This window comes from Crocodylus siamensis, chromosome 2, assembly GCF_052110815.1.
Source record: "Crocodylus siamensis isolate JL-2025a chromosome 2, ASM5211081v1, whole genome shotgun sequence".
Classification (NCBI taxonomy): Eukaryota; Metazoa; Chordata; order Crocodylia; family Crocodylidae; genus Crocodylus; species Crocodylus siamensis.
The window spans coordinates 227,040,879-227,060,959 of record NC_143396.1 but is presented as its reverse complement, the minus strand read 5'-3'; the positions used below and the strand labels follow the sequence as shown (position 1 = coordinate 227,060,959).

General features: G+C 41.8%; 1 protein-coding gene across 7 annotated transcripts in view; it reads right to left on the bottom strand.

The window, feature by feature from the left end:
* Window positions 1-20,081, bottom strand: part of SIPA1L1 (signal induced proliferation associated 1 like 1) — a 431,752-nt gene that overhangs the window by 208,838 nt on the left and 202,833 nt on the right. The window contains exon 4 of one of the 7 annotated variants that reach the window (XM_090033262.1): window positions 9,431-9,549. The exons of the other annotated variants lie outside the window; for them this stretch is intronic. The gene's annotated coding sequence lies outside the window, so the exon portion shown is untranslated. The remainder of the gene's footprint in view (window positions 1-9,430; window positions 9,550-20,081) is intronic. 7 annotated transcript variants of the gene reach the window in all.

Here is a 20,081-nt window from a genome sequence, read left to right as displayed (position 1 = left end):
GCAGAGTCAGAAATGAGTAGCAAAGGATTTTAAAAGAAGAAAAGCAGGCACTTTAGTTTTTTGAAATCCATACCAAAACGTAGTTCCCCAATCCCACCTGAATATTTTTTGCATCTTGAAACTAATTTACATAGAGGATGGTATTATTCACTTTCATAAAATAAGAGCATCATTTCAGATAATGAAAACAAGTACTCAATACTGTAAGCAAAAAAAGAAATATTCTAGATTTCTAGATGCTGCAGATTAAGTTCTTTCTTCTACATATCACTGTATAGCAGAGACTGAGGCCCTTTCTGCATATGCAGGTAAAGGCACGATTGGATCTAATGTGTGATCCACACAATTGCACCTCCTGCCACAGATTATGAGATCGTGTATTAAATCCAACCGTACCTTAGTCCAAGTCCAATCTTGGGCTCCCCCTGCATCAGCAAGAAGCAGGCTCCCAAGACTGGGAGCCACCTTTGCTGAAGGGCCTACCAGTTGTGAAGGCCACACACAGCTAGGACTGAGAGTCCCATCAGGTGCAGGGCTCTTGGTCCTGGCTGCACATGTGGGCCCAGGGCTTTTACACACCCCTAAGCCTTGGGGATCACAGCAGCCATGATCCCCAGGGCTTGGAAGTTTCACGCTGGGCATAGTGCACCCCTATGCCTCAGGGTGAGCATTTGATTTAGGATTCAGACAACAGGACTCCCAACTGCAGAGAAGACCCTACTGACATATGCAAATTAAAGTTGGATAGCAACTAGCTATAAAGTTAGTACACATTTTTGAGATCTAGCTATAGCTGGTTGGAGCATTTTATCATTCGGTAAGTATTTTGCATGTCTAGCTGGTCTCAAGATAATTGCACAGTTAACCAGTTAATTGTGCAATACCTGTACTGTGTAGAAAGGGCCTCAGATGAGAAAATAATACTGGGTCTCTCTCTCTTTCAACAGTAGTTGAAAAATGTGTTCTGAACTTTGGAAAAATAAATACATAAAGATTTCTAAAATTACAGTTTTGTTCAGCAATGTTCATTCTCCTTTCACTGCCTCGATACTTGCTTCAAATCTGTTTTTGTTTTAAATATTTATACTAGGAAGAATTACATGTAAACAAAAAAGAACAATACATATTTTAGAGACAAGTTAATTATAACTATGAATATCCTAAAGTTTGATCATTCAAGTGCAAACCTCAAATGAAAGATGAAAGTCTCTTATCAAGAGGATATATAATTGATTTCAATTTCAATCCCACAGAAACCTATTAACGTATTTATTTATACCTCAGTATTTACATTTACGTAAGCACAACCAAATAAACTGCATTAATGTCATGTTAATATCCCTTGGCAAAAAAAACATTATTGATCAGTTCAGAATGGATTAAAGAGAAATTATATTCCTGGAAATGGAGTTCTTTGAGATGCATTGTCCATATACCTACTCTCACTGTAGGTGTGCATCCATCTCAAGCACACAGTTGAGAGACTTTTGCCTTAACTATACCGATCAGGCATACTGCAAACCTGCCCCTCTGTATTCTGCACTGAGGGGATAAAGGATTATATGAAGTTCCTATTCAAGTTCCCTCTCAACCAATGTCTGATACAAGATGCAACTCCAGGGAAGAAAGGGGGGAGAGATGTAGATGGGCAAAGAATTCCAGCTACTGATATCTTTTATTTCCCCTTACAACAAATGCCTTGTGTGTACAACTGTAAAGTAGTACCTGCACACTAGGAGATGGGTTTTTAAGTTCCACAGACTAACAGCAAGTGAAGGACCACTGTAAATGCAACATTGGACTAGGAGGCTTCTTTGATGGGACACTGTAGTTATGAAAATGTGGTGCAAGGATGCTACAAGATTTGCCTGGGCTCTGATGGAATGACTCTGAGCATGGATGGTGTTCCTTGGCAGACTCAAAACAATTTGATATGAAGCTGGATGGGTTTTGTGCTGTAGATCTCTCAGCTAGGAGAAAGGACAAAACCCTTTTCACATCAAACGAGTATAAAGATATCTCAGTGGTGCCACACCTATACTGGATAGAGTTATCAGATGCCTTTATTATTTATAAGCTTAGACCTTGAATAGAAGGTACAAGCCACTGAAAGTACACACCAGACGCAATTAAAAAAAAAAGGGAAGAGGGCCTTAATTTCACTACCCTAAGGTACAGACAACAAATTTAAATGACCATCAAGATGATGTTGCATAAATATGTGAGAGGGTACAAGCCCCTGTGAAAGAAATAAAATACTGCTAAGGAAATATTGAGAGAAAACAACAACAGCTACTACTACTATAACTGTATCAGTAATAGAAAGCTTCAGGAAAATTTGGTAACAAGTATGAGTTGACAAGAGTCTCTATCTCTAGCCAAAGCAATTCAGAGGAAGTGAGGAACAGAAATAATGCATTATCCTGCATGTTTTTTTTTTTTACTTGAGGGATAAGAAGAGGCAGGACTATGGTGCATTCCATGTCTATTAAAGCAAAAATTCTCCAATCAAGTGCTTGAGGCACATACATGTATTCAGTGAGGATGTGCATATGGACAACTACTCAAAGGAAAAAACATCATTAAGGAAACAACAATGGAAAACATGTGCCAAGGGGATATCAAGTAACCAGGATACAAGTTATTTGGGACTAAAATGGTGTGGAAACCAACTTCTATAAGCAACGTACTGCGCCTGTGCTTAGAAAACATCAATATTTATATCCTGGTATCTCAATGCTTTATTCTGAATGCTTCAGTAAAAGGCTTGCTTTTAAATTCTTCTTTCAGCCCTTTCCTCTATATAGAGGAGAAGCCAAAATGAGCAAGGACCTAACTAGCTTAGCTGAAAAACTACTGAGACCAGTGAAGCAAACAGTTGTGTTATATGAAGTGCCATAAAGAACTGAGGGACTGTAATGCTAACATTTCTGTCCACAAAAAAGTCTTCTGCAGAACCTAGGAACACTGCTTGGGGAGGCACTGTTAGGATATACATTTTCATAGTTTCACTATAACACCTTTTTAGTAAATAAACAGAATCAATTCCAAGGTGCTACATAAGACCTAATCCCCAATAATCATCAAGATTTCCTCTTCAGGTGCTAAAAAAAATTATTAGCTTAGTGAAAATAAAGGTTTCCTATTGATACTTCAAGAGGATATGGAAAATCACTTTTAGATACAAAATTTGTATTAGCATTGTTTGTTTTGTACCTGCTCCTGGCTCATGAAAATATTCATATTGTATCTATTTTGAGCATTATTTTGTGGTTAAAGCTGTCTGAAAGGTGACAGCAAAGATCTTGTCTAAAGAGCAATTTCTTTTTCACAAAAAATTTTTGTTGCTGAAATTATAGAAACCCACATTTTCTTTTCATTAAAAAAAACCCCAAGTGGCATATATATGTGAAAATGGCTCTAATTAAAAAAATTAATATGGGAGATGATCATTATTCTAAGATTTTTTTGTGTGTGTGTTCAGTGATATAGGAAAAGTATCTACCGTATATACAGTAGCTACTTTTGTTGCTGACTGTCTCGCAAACATGGTTTTATAGACCTGTAATTCTAAAAAACCCATTAGTGGCTCATAGTAAAATAGCTTATATCATTTTGTACAAGATCAACTGACTAAACGCTATCTATGGATAAAATTTAGACCAAAAATTAAAAGAAAACTTAACTATCAGACAAGTGAAGTTTTGGAATGGTTTTTCTAAGCAATGCAGTACAAGAAAAGACCCTTGCTTTAAGAATGAATTGGTTATGTTTCTGAACAGGGAGACCTGGCTCCACATTCAATTTGTGAAATGACACTTAGCTTTTTTAGTGTGGAAAGTGTCTGGTAATCCCATGCCCCCCCAGCTGGAGCCCTCCTCCCAATGAATGCTACCGAGGGAAGGACAGGAGGTATGGGGGTTGCTGTTCTTTGAAATTCTGAACTATTGGCCAGAGGATACGGTTGGCGTTTTGAACCGAGTGCCCTGATACTCCTGCCAGCACTTGTAAGACAGTAGCACAGTTCCTGGCTAAACTGTTTTATTCTCCAGCTCACTGTTATGCCAGTCACCAAATTTGGGGTCTGGAGGCATTTTTACCTTAGGTTAGATTGGCAAATACCATGGAGGTTTTTGTCTTCCTGTGTAAAAGTGGGAGCAAACCTTTCTGGCAAGCGCACAACAAGTTAAGTCTCACGCCCCCCCTAAGTGCCACTCCAACCCCTTTCCCCTGACTGCTCTTTCTGCTCCCTATCCTATCTGCCCTGTACTCTGTCCCCTCCCTGATCTGCCATGTGCCATGCACACAGGCTGCCTATGCCACTTGTAGCATGCATGCCCCAGGATAGACACCAATGCCCTGTAACATGGGACAAACCTTTTCCTAGGATCTTCTAAGCATATACTAACCAACTATTTGCCTCTTATTGCAGCAGAAAATGAGTGGTCCTCCCTGTCATGCCACCTCCCCCGCCCCCCTCGTTACATATGTGGTATATTATAGCGTGTTTGGGGCATGTAGTTATGTGTAAGAATCTGAAGTGGCAATTTTGAGATTCCTTAGATTAACAATTTCATGGAAACCCAAATAACAGGACTCAATGGTGCAGGAGGCCCCTTAGTGTCCCTATGTTTCCATGAAACATGGCTAAATGAACAGTGCCACAGTGTAATTTTTCTCTCTGGTATAAAACCCTGTCTTGAAATTTTAAAAGTAAAAATTCTGATGTTGAGGTAAAATTCCATCTTTACCTGCCCTCTGTTATGTTGCAGTATTTAATTTCATCTTTACCTGCCTCCTCATAATTTTATGTTGCAGTATTTAAATTTAATATTGATTTCATTATGAGACAATTCCTGAGCACTTCCAGTGATTCTGTTTTTATTCCAAATTAGCAGAGAATACAATAAAACAAACAGTTGAAAGTTTCAAAATAAATGTATCCAAATGAAGGCAGCTGGTCAAAACTGCAATTATCTTGAGCTTTACTGTTAAAACATTGTGCTCAGATTTACTGCTTTTACTGAAGAACACCAGAGCAGCTTCCCACACTTGGTTTTCAATTTTAAGCAAATTAATAGCCTTCTCTGAATCTCTCCTCTTGCTCAGGCTTCAGATTGTAGCGGCACTCGGTCAGAACCACAAAACCATGAAAAGTAATTTGACACGGATACCAGAGTAGGCCACAGAAGTTAATCTTGGACCATCCAGAAACAACCAACATGCCCCCACACACCACAAAACACAATCAATAAAGAACTTGGATAACAGCTGGACAAACATTATGCTGAACTGACAGATATTTGACCTGTTATCACTGGTAGGGGAATCAGTGCTCTGGCAGAGAGAGGGAGAGAGAAGTCAAAGCTAAGTAATGATATGCTTGTTCATAAACATAAATCTGCTTTCTACTAGGCAAAAGTCTTGTGGATTGTGAATTAACTTTCCCATTATGACCTTAAATTGTGATGAAACTTGTGTTTTATTGAGCAAAGCATTATTATGTATTTACATAAAATAAATGAAAACACTGTAAATAGCTAGGAAATGGACTAACAATCAAAGAAAATACATCCACTGGAGCCTCCATTAGCTCTCTTTGAATAGACATAAATCCATCCAACCACATTTAATTGTTAAGTGTTTATACCAGTCTGTCATTTATTTAAGACAGTATAATATACCCTATTCTTTAAAAACAAAGATATGTGGAAGAGGTTAGATTAGCTGAACAAGTACTCTTGATAAGTCCAGCACAAAAACAGTAATGTTATAATGTTTTCTGCTTTAAACCTAATACAGTCTTGAGATGGTTTTGGTCAAATGGCTGAATTCCAGAAGAAAGTGTCTGAAATTCATAAAGGGATGACATTAATTGTTACAGACATGGTGAAATTATGCTTGCTTAGCTCTGATAAATTGTTTCTTAACTAACAAGAAAATTAAAGCAGTTTCCATAAAGTCTTCTGACAGGGATTTTACATACTTATCGCAAAACCAGTAATGCCTTGTTTATACGAATTCTTACATCATGGGTCAACTTGGCATTATTAGATTTTTGGAATGCATTTATGGATGTGGGTAGTTTTACCTACAGACCATTAATTTTAACTTTTGAAGCTCAGGATCCAATGATACAACCCAGTGTTCATCAAATTTATTACAATAAGTCATCACTTTGCTGCATGAATATTAGGTTTCTTCAACTTTAGCACTCTGAATAAATCAAAGTGCAGTGTTTGCTGTCTTTTATAACCCCGTTCAAGCTTTTTTACTTGAAGTCTAAATAGATGTCCTTTCTAAAAGTTAGAAATAAAACCAGTGCAGCGGGGGTTTTCAGCTAGGGATACTCATACTCCTGGGGGTACTTAGACCGGTCCCTAGGGGGTACACACGGGCGGGCAGGGACAGAGCACCACCCCCTCCTATGAGCAGAGCCAGGCTGGGGCGAGGGCAGCAGCACCCCTCCACAGCGTGTGGAAGCTCGCAGGTGGCAACCGCTGCCACCACACCCCAGCCTGGTGAGCTTCCCAGCCTCGCATGCTCCTGGGAGGTGGGGGCGCAACATCCCTGCCTACCCGCCATCCCCACCTACCTGCTCCACGTCTGGCCGTGCACACTCCCCCCCCCCAATCAGCTGCATACTACCCCCACCACCCCCAGCTCCACATCCAACCACCAGGGGTACTTAGACTAAAGAAGGTTGAAAACCCCTGCTATACAACATTATATTAATGACAAAAGTCATACAAAAGAAAACAGGCTTATTTCCTGCCATCAAGTTCAACTGTTCCACAGTTAGAACAATTCACTATAAAGAAAACTTTGTAAACATTAATGGATTCCCATTATATATCATTTAGGGGTTCTTAAATACAGAGCTCAGCATATAAACAACATAGTTAACCATCAGTAGCATGCTTGCTGCTGCACTAGATAATTATTTATGCACCTTCATCCCTAAAGGAACTAAAAGGCACTTGCAGATGCCATTGACCTGGATAGCACAAAAAAATACTAAGTTAGAAATTCCTTTCTTCCAGTCTCTTTTGGATAAATATCATAGAACAATGATCCATACTACAATTCCGACTACTGAAAGAGCAGGGGAAGGTGTTCAAAGCATAAGGTTTGACAATGTTTTCAATTAAATTTACATACAGGTAAACACAGCATCTCAGTTTAATTTGATGAAATAAAGGAAGAAACTATAATTGAGTATTTTGCATTGTTTATCTCAGTGATTCTCAACCAGGGTGATAGGAAACCCTTTTAAGGATGATACGCAGCATTAGCACTGTAAGGTGTGCAAACACCTACACACTTTGCAAGATAAGCCCAGAGATTTCAAACAGAAATTCATAGCATCATAACATACTTGTTACAGTCTTTCAGAATTCTTTGCAATAGAAGAATGTCTCTATTATTTTTCCTCAGTCAAAAAAAACAGTGAAAACTAAGAGTTGGCATTTTCCTGAGGGGTGTTTAAGTCTAAAAAGATTGAGTACCACTGGTTTATCTGTTTAAAATTTTCCTAAAACAGACATTTTACCTTGTAACTCACTAGTTTCTAAACATAATTACCAGGGGAGATGACAAAATTAACATGCATTTAAAAAATTATCTTGTGTTGTTATGGTAACTACATATGTCCAGAGAGAAAGGACCAAAAAGGTGTGTGGTGGGGGGGGGGGGGGGGGGGGGCGACACAGCAGCAAATTGTTCCCTAAATTCAGCTAGATGTCATGATTTTTAATCATTGTGAATTCAAGTAGAATGGGAAAAAGATGCATAAATATCAAACATCACAACACTTGTGATGGAAGTAAATATGCCCATGGAATGATGGAAATCCTGAGGCAAGAAGTGGGAGCAAAGGTTGCTTCCCCTCAATAACGGATCCTCAAACCAACGACTTTTACAACAATAGTAATCCCACAGATTACTGATCCCTTAGGCCTTATGTATATGCCCGAAAATATTTTCTTCTTGTATCAGATCCTAGTGGCTAATCTAACAGTAGATCATCTACCATATACAAATCACCATTCATGGACTGCACAATGTTACTGTATCATTGTACAGAAACAAAACAACCCTCTATTGTTGAAAGGCAAGGACCAAAAATACAATATATTAACATAAAATTCATTAAGACAGGGTTTGGCTGAATGCATATACCAGAGACCTAGCAAGGGTTTAAGAAAAAGGGAAAACTAACAAAGGGTACAGGACTGGGGATGGCAGAGGAGCCTCATTACAGAAACAGTTCCTTAAAAAGAAGTTTTGCGGGAAAGGAAGAAGTTTTACATAAAAGGACAGACCGCTCAGACACCAGCCCAAGATGACCATTCTGCCCACTAAAGTGAACCACATGTATCATTAGCTTTGGGTTCTCAAGACTACTCATAAATCATCCCCTGGAAAGCCATGTATATTTTTCAGACAAACCACTGAAAGGCTCTAAAGTTGATTTATTGTCAACAGAGGTGCTAACCTTTGCTAAGAGAATTGCAAATAAGGCAAAAATCAGAGAAACTTTAGACCCTGGATCTACTGAATATGGTCATTAGACTTTTCAAAAGGTCAAGGACTTTGTTATCATCATCATTTTAGTTTAAAGGTAACACTTGATACTTATGGTCCAGTGCTTTTGACCATTTTCATCAATGATCTGGATGTGGGGGAGAAGAGTTCATGGATGACACCAAGTTAGGGGAAGCGTGATCATGCTGCCTAAATTCGGCTGCAGATACAGGTAGACCTAGAGAGGCTGGCAAGTTGGGAAGATCAAAACGAGGTGAGGTTTAACATCGAGAAATATGAAGTGCTCCACCTGGGAAAGAACAATCCCCGGCACACCTACAGGCTTGGTAATGTCAATCTAACCAGTAGTATGAATGACAGAGACCTGGGTATAACAACTGACCACAGTATGAACATGAGCCAACAGTGAGACATTGTAACCAGCAGGACAAATAATACTTTGGTGTGCATCAATCGATGCATCTCCAGCAAAACCAAGATAGAGATTCTTCCGCTGTACTTCAGCATTGGTGAGACCACAGCAATACTGCATCCAGTTCTGAGTGCCACACTTCAACAAAGAAAAGCTCAAGAGAGTCCAGAGAAGGGCCACCCATATGATCAGAGACTTGCATGGCAAGCCATACAAGGCAAGGCTGAGGGGCCTGGGACTCTTCAGCCTGAAGAAGAGAAGGCTGAGAGGGGAGTTGGTAGCAGCTTACTGCTACATCAGAGGTGTACATCAAAGGCTCAGTGAGCAACTGTTCACCAGGGCACCCATGGGGAAAACCAGGAACAAACTCCTGGAAGACTGTTTCAAGTTCAACATTAGGAAAAACTTCTTCACAGCGAGGGTGTCCAGACCATGGAATAAGCTCCCTCCAGAAGTGATGCAATCACTTACCCTGGAAATCTTCAAGAGGAGACTGGAGGGTCACCTTTCTGAGGTCATTTGACCGCAGTTGTCTTTCCTGCCTGGTGCACGGGGGATGGACCCAATGATCTTCCAAGGTCCCTTCCAGCCTACATTTTACAAATAAGAGTTCATTCAATGAACAATAAAATACTAAAACAAGAAATCGTTTATGTTACAAGGGCCAACGGTCCAGTGTAGCCTGAGCCAATAAATTCATATCAGTCCCACATATACCTAAAGTGAAGGCCACTGGCTCATTGTTTTTTGTTTGTTTGTCTTAAGGATGTAACTCAATCTATTAAAGTTCATTAACTGATATCTTTAAGACTCTGGACTCTCTCAAACCCCAAATATTGCCCATATTTCCAAAGGGCAGTTTAGCACTTAACTGAACAAAGAAATGCTTCTCTAAGTGTTAAGTTTTCATAGTGCCTTCTCCCTTTGGAGAAAGAGCCCATAGGCGACTGGTAGGAGGGACATGGGGGGGGGCACGTGCCCCCTCCCCCCCGATAGGGCCATCCCCCGCTGCCAATGCCACCGCTGGCTTCTGCGGGTGCTCGCCAGCCCTGTCCCTGCCGATGCCGCCGGCTTCTGTGAGTGCCCCCCGCCAGTCTCAGGAAGCACCAGCCCTCCATGAAAGAGCCCACTATCATACATATACCTGTTGTTCAAGTTAGTCTTCACCCTTCAATGTTAACATTCACTACACATATCCTGCAATAATAATTGAGTTTTCACATCATGGATTAGATTTGAACACTGCACTTTAACCCCCTCCAAAAACTAGATGCAGAATACTTCAAACATCTACCTTGTTGACAACACATCACGACATTTAAAAAAAAACCTGTTTACAGTAAAGATTTCCAAAAGTAGACCAATATAATCATGTAACTGGTCAATTCCCTACTCTTTAAAATACAGCTCTTTCAGCAGTTAGGAATTAAGCCACTTGGACCTCAAATTCCTGTAGCATACAGTTATGAAAAACCACACAATATACATCTCCACCCCACACAGAGTTGTATTCAGAAACGAAACAGTGCTCATCTCAACAAATCTTACTTTATCCTATTAGTAAATGATCAAGAAACCAGCGTGACATTAATTCTATGAGGACCATGGAATGAGGAACAGAACAAGTGAAAAGACTGAAAAGCTTCTAGAGCAAGAGCACCTTGGAAAATAGGGCGGGGGGGAAATCAATTGAACCACTATGCTGACTATCCCATGAATTTTACAATGGAAACAGTGACAATTCCAATATTAAGATAACTTAATACTTTTCATTATACATTTTCAAGATTTTTAAAAGATGTCCTGTCCCCATGATCTGCTGCAGGCTGAGCAACAGATCAGGGATCATGAACCAATTTCCTTGTTCTATGTCATGATACAGATATAGAGATGGGCCACGTTGCAAGCTACTGAAGACTACTGTTTTCCATTTGTGTTTTACTTGGTAGAAAACAAATATTAGGCTTGTCCCAGGCAGACACCATCCCAGCATCTTGCTTTGGCCTGCTATAATGGCCTGTGGCAAACAAATGAACACTGCTTCCCAAAACAGAATAAAATCTGGACTACGGGAATGCCCAGGACTGGACACCAGTAAAGTGAAGCTCTAGTTTTGCTTCTACTGATTGGATTATATTTGCTTGAATCCAAGATGACTCCACAATTACCAGATTCTCAAGATAGAAAATTATAAATCTGTTATAATTTACCATGTCTAGAATCTAACTATTGGAGGATCATCTTAAAGTCATCCCCACTTTACATCAGGGAAAGCAGTGGCACCAGTGGTGGGGAAGCATATATGGGGCAGGTGGCCTACTCCCCCACCCCAGCTCCTGAACCCATCCACAACTTGCTCCTCCCTGACCCCCCATTGCTTATCCTCCGCAGCACTTCTTCCCTCACCACTCCGATGCCTACACCCCCTACCACTTGACCCCACCTCTCGTGCCTGCCACTTCTCCCTCTTCTGTCTACCCTCCACACCCCTGCTTCCCTTCAACCTTACCCTGTGCAGCTGCTCTGGTTCTGGCTCAGAGCAAGCAACATCAGAGCAGGGGAAGGAGCATGTGGCACAGTGAGAAGCACAGGGGAGCATGGTGCAGGTAAGAATGCAAGAGAAGGAGAGCACAGTGTGGGGAAGGGGGAAGTGTGGTATAGAGAGGTGCGCAGAAGGGGAACACAAGAGAGGGAAATGTGCAGGAAGTGTGAGGAAGCATTCAGTAGCAGAGGAGTTTCCACAGCTTGCATACCTCTTCCTCCTCGCATTGTATACCCGCCTCCCCTGAACTTCTTCCCTCCCCCACATGCCCTCTATCCTGCCACATGAACTGATCTCAGCCCAGGGAAGGAAGCAGCTCTGGCTCAGGCCCCAACTGGAGCCATAGCAGCCACCTAACCTAGACCAGTACTCAGATTTAAGACAAGTGGGGGGTTTTTCCACCATGTTGAATAGGAGAGGGGCAGGAGGCATCCTCATCCTGGATTTCAGTAAATACTGTAATTATATGCACTTTTCAACCCTTACTGAACAAGACCTCAGACCTCACTGAGATCCCAAGCCTACCCCTCCACCAAATTCAGCATTCTGCTCCAGATCATGGTAGCTACAGATATTTTAAAGATCAGGGAGATGTACACAAGGCAGGGGCTGAACCTAGATATTCAATCAGTAAAATCAAAATCTCAGCCATTTTAAAACTATTCCTCAGAAAGACTCTGCTACATTTTTGTGTTTAGCTGGGCTGCCTGCAAACTGCGACAACACCCACTGATATAACCCACCATACTGTCTACCATCTGTCCTCCTATAGTGGCCAGTACAAAGAACTGATAGCAGAAATCTGCACTGTGGTCTAGGTTCAAATCCTGATAGTGACACATGATTAAGCTGGGGAACCAATATTTGAAGGTATCAGGAAACAACGATTGAGCTTTCTCTAACTCTTTAAAGACAGAAATCAAACTTATATTCAATGACAGACTTACATACCAGAGACCTGAGACAAATGCCTCAGTCCCATCAGAAATGAAGATGATTCTGATAGATCTTGGATCTAATCCACTGGAAAGGAGACTATAGTCCTATAAGAGATGGAAAAAAAAATAATGACAGTAGATTCCAGCCAACTAAGAGAGACAGTCTGCTAACCTGGAGTGGCGCAGAGATTGCTTTCTCCCAAGAATCCATATAGAATTGAACAGCATGTGGATTTTCATAAATCTAAAGGGCAAAACCAGACACCATGCAAGTGCCAAATCAGAGGAAACAAACTGACAACTGATCTCCATAAGATGCCTTCTGACCACAGGTGGATGGGTCTGTGACATATACACAGATCTCTGATGCATCTCTTCTGGAGGTCCAAAAAGAGTGGTGACCACTATCTTTAAAAAATGTTTCCTGTTTTCCAAAGCCTCTTCCACAACAGTCCAGCTGATCAGGACTTTTTTGATTTCTCCCATTTCATCCTTGATAAATAAGCCTGCTCTCCCAATGGCTAGGACAAACCAGGATGCTTCAAAGAAAGTGACACATGGATTGGGCTGTGTCAGATTTATTTCCTTTTGGAAATATGACAAAGACACTAATGCACAATAAGAATCACAGACCCACAAAAAAAAAAAAGGCCTGACCAATAAAGGCAATGCAGATGGAGCACTTCCAGCAGACATCTTTCTGGGCATTTCAGGTACTTAATATAGAAATACATAGATTAGTGTACCATTATACATATAAAACCTGAGGTTTTTTTTTAATTGAAATTTGCCAAAAGGAACAGATCCGAACCACACAAAAAGTGAGATTTAACTAACATAAAAGTAAAACTAGCAATGCACTAAAAAAGTATAAATAAGACAAGCTGTATGTGTTAATAGTTTCCTACATTTACTTATATATTGGTTAAAACTACATTATTGTACAGTTAGCGTGCATTTATGCATAACACAAGAAACCATGAACAAAAAGGATCCTGCTTCAGTTCAGAACACCTGAGTGACACAATGTTTCTATGAAGCACTGTATACTGTAGCAATAAAAAACTGCAGGTAATTCGTATCTCCTAATTTTATGCAACCTTGTGTCCCTTTTATAAACACACTCAAATTCAAATCCTTAAGGCAGTACAGAATCATAGAAAATTAGGGTTGGAAGGGACCTCAGGAGGTCATCTAGTCCAACCTCCTGCTCAAACCAGGACCATCCCCAACTAGACCATCCCAGCCAAGGCTTTGTCTAGCCGGGTCTTAAAAGTCTCCAAGGATGGAGATTGCACCACCTTTCTGGATAACCTGTTACAGTGTTTACTATCCTCCTAGTGAGAAAATTCTTCCTAATATCTAACCTCAACTTCCCTTGCTGCAACTTGAGACTGTTGCTCCTTGTTTTGTCATCTGCCACCACTGAGAACAGTCTAGCCTCATTCTCTTTTGAACCCCTCTTCAGGTAGTTGCTATTAAATCCCCCCTAGACTTCTCTTCTCTAAACTAAATAAGCACAGTTCTCTCAGTCTTTCCTCATAAGTAATGTGCCCCAGCCCCCTCACCATTTCTGTTACCCTCTGCTGGATTCTCTCCAATTCATAGATTTGTATATTCATAGACATTAGGGCTGGAAGGGACCTTGGAAGATCAAGTCCAGCCCCCTGCCACAGGGGCAGGAAGTCAGCAGGGGTCATAGGATCCCAGCAAGATAAATATCCAAATGTCTCTTGAAGATGTTCAAAGTAGGTGCTTGAACCACCTCCGATGCCAGGCTGTTCCAGACCTTGGGGGCTCGGACAGGAAAAAAGTTCTTCCTTATGTCCAGCCTGATACAGTCACGGAGGAGTCTATGACCATTCAACCTTGTCATCCCTTGGGGCGCTCTGGTGAACAAATGTTCCCCCAGATACTGGTGGTCACTCTTGATAAACTTATAGGTGGCCATCAGATCACCCCTGAGCCTGCGCTTTTCCAGGCTGAAGAGCCCATGACTCTCAGCCTCTCATCATAAGGTCTGTTTTCCTGACCTCTGATCATGCACAAGGCTCTCCTCTGCACTCTCTCAAGCTTCTCCACATCCTTTTTGAATTGTGGAACCCAAAACTGGATGCAGTACTCCAGTTGCGGCCTCACCAAGGCCGAGTACAATGGGAGAATGACGTCCTGGGATTTGCTTGAGAAGCCTGTGGATGCAACCCAGCGTTTTGCTCACTTTACTAGCTGCAGCATCACACTGAAAGCTCATGTTCATCTTGTGGTCAATCATGACCCCAACTCCCTTTTGTCTGTAGTGCTAACCAGCGTAGCACTGCCAAACCTATAAGGATGCTGCAGGTTTTTCCTCCCAAGGCAAAGAACCTTGCATTTTTCAGTATTAAACACCATCAGGTTCTCGTCCGCCCAATTCCTGAGTTTGTCAAGGTCTGCCTGGATCACCCTCCTGTTCTCAGGTATGGATGCTTTACCCCAGAGTTTGGTGTCGTCACTGAACTGGCCAGTCTGCTTCTGACACCAATGTCTACACCATTGATGAAGATGTTAAATAGTATATGCCCTAGGACAGAGCCTTGAGGGACCCCACTGATCACAGTGCACCGCGATGATTGACTTCTGTCCACCACCACCTTCTGGGTCCTACTGCGGAGCCAGTTCCCCAGCCAGAGGATCATGGTGAGACCGAGGCCGTAGTTTGCCAGTTTTGCCAAGAGGTGATCATGGGTACCAGATCAAAGGCTTTTTTGAAGTCAAGATATATGACATGAGTCTCTTCTCCTTTGTCCTGATCGTAAAAGGAAGTAAGATTGGTCAGGCAAGAACTACCCGCAATAAACCCCCGCTGGCTATCCCTCAGGACGTTGCCATCAGCCAGTTTGTCAAGAATGGTCTCTCTGATAATTTTTTCCAAGATCTTCCCCAGGATAGAGGTCAATCTGATAGGCCTGTAGTTTGCTGGATCCACTTTCCTCCCTTTCTTGAAGATAGGCACCACTTTGGCCTTCCTCCAATCTTTGGGCACTTCACCAGAGTCCCAGTTCTCAAAGATCCGTGCCAGGGGATGAGCTATGATGCTTGCCAGCTCCTTGAGTACCCTTGGGTGTAAACCGTCAGGGCCGGCTGACTTGATGGTATCCAGCCTCTCACATTGTTCCTTCACGAGGTCAGCTTTGATGGAGGGTAAGGAATCTCCCTCGCCCAGGCTTCCCTGTCCTGCAGTGGGCAGAGGCGTCCCATGGGACTGGTGGAAAAATGATGCAAAGTACCCATTTAGCAAACTTGCTTTTTTCCTGGGCATTGGTTGTCCATTGTCCCATCTGTTTTAGCAGGGATCCAGCGTTGCCCTTGCTTTTCCTCTGGCTCCCCACATATCTAAAAAAGGACTTTTTATTGCCCTTGATATTTGTAGCTAGCTGGAGTTCCATCGCAGCCTTGGCTTTCCTGGTTTGCTTTCTGTACGTCTGGACCACATCCTTTCTGTAGTGGGAGGCCCAAAACTGAACACAGTACTCCAGATGGGGCCTCACCAGTGTTGAATCAAAGGGAATAATCTAGGGGCAGGCAAAATATGGCCCATAGGCTAGATCCAACCCACCAATCCATTCTTCTGGCCTGCAGGACCCCCTAAAAAATTAGAAAATTAATTATTATCTGCTCCTAGCTGCCTGAGATGACAAGGTGACAGCGGCAGCAAGATCCAGGAGAAGCCAGCGGCAGGACCCAGTGGCAGCAGCAGCAAGACCTACCCAGCCCTGTCCCACCCCCAACCAGAAGCTACTGCCTAACAGGAAAAGGACAGTGGCAGCAGGTGGAGTGGAAGTGGCAGCAAGCAGGCGGGAGCACAGTGCCCTGGGCCAAGGGCCAGCAGCAGCAGAAGCCAGCTGTGCACCATGGGGACCAGGTTGCCTCTTACTGTGTTCTGCACTCCCGGCCATGAAGCCAGGAACCAGGTCCTGCCGGAGCTGCAAGTCGGATTCCAAAATGGCGACCAGGGGGCAGGGCAACCTACGCAGCTCTCAACAGCTCAATAAAACTTCAGTGGCCCTCCAGCTGAAATAACTGCCCACCCCTAAAATAATCACTTCCCTTGATCTGCTCCTCCCTCTCTGTTGCCAGGACTACATATCTTTTCTCTAGATGAACTGCTGCAGTTGGAGGTGAAGATTTCTGCTTGCTGCCAGAGGTCACAAGCTTCCACCCTTCCTGGGAGTCCATATCCTCTATCTTTTCTAGTGCTGCCTCCAGTACCTTTTTCTTCCACAGTCCTGGAGGTCTCGCCTCACCACCTCCTCCTGTAGCTCCCTTGCCTGTTCCCTGACAGCCACCAACAGGAGGCACTGCTCACCCTACAGGTACCCCCCAACATGGCCATCACTAGAAACAACCTACAACCCACAGTCCCCAACCTGGACCTGGGTGGAAGCTTTGATGATGAGCCTGGACAGAAACCTCGCAGGTGCAGGCAGAGGCAGTGGCAGTCGCGCTGGCATTGCGATGTCTTCCAGCCATTTCCCTGGGTCTCTTAATCTGCCTCTTCTCTCTTACTACCCTTCTTCCAAGCGCACTTTCCCTAGCAAACTCGCCTGGAAGCTGGCCTGTTTAACTGCTTGTTGCCCCAAAAGGTTCTTTTCCTGCTTCCTCACACCAAGCTGAAAGGCTCTCCCCTCAAAAGGGGAGGGGGAGCAACAAACTGACCTGCAAGCTGCCTGCCAACTACTTATCCTGTTTACAGTCCCTGTTCACTGGCTCCGTGGTGACTTGCTCCCTGGTTGCTCAGGGAGTCTCCTATTTACACCCTGCTGGTATAAAGCATGAACACATCCCAGAGGTCACTGCTTTTTAAATGGTTCTAGGACTCTCAGCACCAAGACATACCTTTTCTACCAGAGCAGAAATCCATACAGGCAATTCTCAATACAGACTGCTTATCGCTTTTTGAAAATCGGACCATCCTATTGAACAAGACTTTTAGAACTGATGTTATCTGCCTTTTCAGAAACAACTGTGTATTACCTTTAATATTCTAAGGAACACAGCTACCTGTAGTTTTAAAACAAAGATTGTCCAATACAGTGAAGCCAAAGAAAAATAGTTTTTATACCAACCAGCATACTAAAGGATAAACACATTTGCTTCAATAGATTCCTGAATTAAACAAGAAGTTAAGTCTTCATCATCACATTTTGTCCCAGCAAATAAAACGTCCAAAAACAAAATTAAAAAAAAAAAATACAGACCACACTCTAAACCTGGAACAGTAAGCCATCATACTATATAATCATTTCAAAACCTCGCATAGACTGAAATATAATACAGTACAGCATATTTAAAAACTATTATAAATCAGATTGGACAGCTGACAGTGCAGAGGTAGTTACAGTCACATATCCAACTATGAAATTTGCCAAAGCAATAAGCTGATGTCTATTTCTACTGAAAGCAACAATTATTACCATTCTACAGTTTAAGCAAAAAACCCCTCCCAACTCTTAATATTCAACATATAGACAAATCACCAGAAGTAACACAATCAAACATAAGAGTACTAAGAGTTAGACATTCCAGTTGCCTTTAACACCAGAGAGAAACAAACACACATAAGTATAAAACAGTGAGAGAAGTACATGACGTTGACATGGTAACCTGAAAAGCAGAATAGAACTCCAAGGAAGAGACAAATTAAGCACAGAATATTCATTCTTCTCTAGCCAACATAGCTATAATATGACACACAAAATAAGAAATAAACAGTAAGGCAATTTATTCAGCAGATACAGCATTACTTTTATGCCAGTATAAAATATTTCAGCCTGTCTGTAGCCTTTCCATGCCATAAAAAAGTTCTCTAATAAATTCCATGTGTACTGGAACAACAGTAGCCAACAAAATCTAAAATAGAAGCATGGTTCAGTTTAAATTTCAAGTCTCTACAGTGACTGGGACAGCAGCAGCAGAAGCAAAGGAAATGAGTTCTCTCTGTTCAAATGCAGTTAATTTTGGTAGCAAAATTTTAAATCTGCAGAAACCATTTTCTCAAGAAGGCTAACTTAAAAACCATCAGTGTTTTCAGGAACACCCAGGTTTCTGATTTGCACTGGTTTCCCAAAGGGAAAAAATGTACACTTCAATTCCAAGGGCCAGATACACCATTGAAACAACACAACAGCAAACAGAAGACAAATTCTTCCATATCCCCACTAAGAAACCTATCTGGAAGATACCCCTTAAAAATCAGGTACATCTACTGTTAAAAACGGGGTTGAAAGCACCATCCAACAGTATAGGATGCTCTTTTCAACTGCTTAAACCTTACCAGATTTTAAATGTTTGGACCTCAGCTTACCTTTTCTCACCTGTTTAGCATAATTCCTTTAATTTTGGAACTGCATTGGGAAATGACATATATGCTTTCATATATGCTTTGTATAAAACAGAAAAAAAATATCCCCCATTCCTTTATTAATGCTATTTTTTCAGTGTGTACCTACACACCTTCACCATTTTTCCTACACTACTCTTCTGCATATAATAGCCTGGGAGCCAACTGCATCTTATAATTAGAGACGAAAACTCCAAGAAATGTAAAAAAACAAGCGACAAATATCTGAGGCATAAATAGTTGTAATTTCATTTCCATAGTTCCGTTTCCCAAACAAAAAGGCAAAGGATGGCTAAACATCAATTTAAACCTAAAAACTTAAGCTCCACCTTAATGTATTCTTATTGTAACTAGAGCAGGGATAAGCAATCCCCAGCTTGGATGCCAGGGTGGGGCAGCGAAGGCGTTTGGCTTGGCACACATGCCTCGGGGCAGGTGGCGAGGAAGCAGCCACGGTTACACTGCCACAACAAGGACTGTGCCTGTAGCAGTTTCCCCCATCATCCAGCCCTGGCACGACAGCTTACAAATCAAGGTAGCAGGTGTTTTTGGCACACTGCCCAAAAACACTGCTTACCCATGGACTAGAGTTTAAGTGTCCAAATCCCAGGAGATGCCCAAAATTTAAATACCACCTTTAAATTAAAATCTCCAACAAAAATGTTATCCCTGTAAGAGAGGTGAATAAGTGTAGGGAAAAAAGTCAATCCATTTATTTAAAAAATGAATTCTATTCATCAAATGTCACTGTGGTATTTTAAGATAATCATTAGTAACTGCTCTGAAATATGTAAAGAATATTTGAAACCCTAATACTGAACGATAGACACAAAATTTAGAGCCTAAAGCAAACAGCATGGTGGTCATGTTTTGCTCCACTGTGTGCAACACCTCATTAGAAAAGACAGTTATGTTGCTGCTTCTACTAGTCATCCGTGTCCCTACCCAGATTTCCTCCCAGAAAGCTTATCCAGTCAGTGCTCACATTAAATCTGTCAGTGGAGCAACTGTTAATCCATCTATTTTGTGGGATTAATTTTTATTCCGATGGCTCTAAGAATGAAAAAAAGTGTGATAGTAAATAGAGAATCAGCATTTTTAAACATCTTTGCATTAAGCTAGTAGCATATGGCATATATAAGAGAAGATTTAGTCCAGGCAGGCAGGATGCAGATTAGCAGCACTCAGCAGTAAAAATTCCCCTAACACAAGATATTTTAGTACAGCACAGCATGTTTACAGTAGTTCTATGCCTTCAAAAGC